This window comes from Meleagris gallopavo, chromosome Z, assembly GCF_000146605.3.
Source record: "Meleagris gallopavo isolate NT-WF06-2002-E0010 breed Aviagen turkey brand Nicholas breeding stock chromosome Z, Turkey_5.1, whole genome shotgun sequence".
NCBI lineage: Eukaryota > Metazoa > Chordata > Aves > Galliformes > Phasianidae > Meleagris > Meleagris gallopavo.
The window spans coordinates 41488580-41489801 of record NC_015041.2 but is presented as its reverse complement, the minus strand read 5'-3'; positions in this window follow the sequence as shown (position 1 = coordinate 41489801).

Here is a 1222-nt window from a genome sequence, read left to right as displayed (position 1 = left end):
TCTAATCTGGCTTTTAAGCACATGAATTTACACTCCACACTTCCCAAAATTCAATCAATTTTCTACTAATTCTATCCTCAGAAACATGTATTTTTTCTTTGCATGATATCCCAAAACTCGTCTGCATCATCTGTAAACTCAGTACCTACATTTCTGTAAGCAAATTTCACAAGCACAAACTTCTCCTCCCCATAAAAATCCTACAATAGTTTACCAAATATGTAAATATTACTTTTGTAACTAAAGAGGAGAGTACTATCTCCCTGTGAAAAGAAACGCCAAAAAAGTCAGGACTGAAACCAATTCATACTTCTGGTATAGAACAGAAATATATTTTAGAAAACCAAAGTTGGAAATTATCTTGTTTAACGTAATAGTAGATTGTTGCTCTTCCCTCATAATACACGGCATTTTTAGTGTTAAAAGACGTGAGAGGATTTTGTAAAGGTAATTTCAATCCTGGTATTTGAAAATCAGTGCAGCTTCATGCTGAAATGGTATAGTAACTACACTAGGTGAACAATAACACTTTCAGTAATTTTAACAATGTGCGGTGGTCTAAACTGCTACTCAAATTGAGCATAAACCTTAAACAGATGTATTTTAATAACAAAATTATATCTTGCAGATTAAGTTAACTTACTTTAAAAGTAACAGGTACTGTGGTCATGTTGTCTTTATCTACTTTTTTGTAAACAAATTTCCAGTTTTTGTACTACAGACTTCATACAAAGCACAAAGTCATTATCTGATACTGCAGCACCATAAAATGTAGATACGGAAACAGAACATGGCTGGGACTCTGCATTGTTCAGTTTTGAGAATTATTACCCAGTGACAGGAATCCTGTTCTTTTCTTTTGCCTAATCACAAATTGAATTTCCATCAAAAACAAAGCAATATTTGTTGTTAACAGGAAAAAACATGCCTCACAGGAAAATTCACTAAATTAACATCCGCTTTCTCTATGGACAAGTTACATATGCTTCAGTGGAGATGAACATCAGAATTCCTGCTAACACACACTTTCTGCTTTCTGACTTCAGCTCAGCTGCTTATCATATACGCTTTTTCAGTAATGCTCAATTTTGTCTTAGCTCTGTCATTTACACATCTCAGCTTTAAAAACAGAACACCTTAAAGCCCATACAGGAAGATGTTCTCATGACAAAATTACTCAGGACTACTTAGTTTTCCCTTGAAACACAGAATAATCTATGCA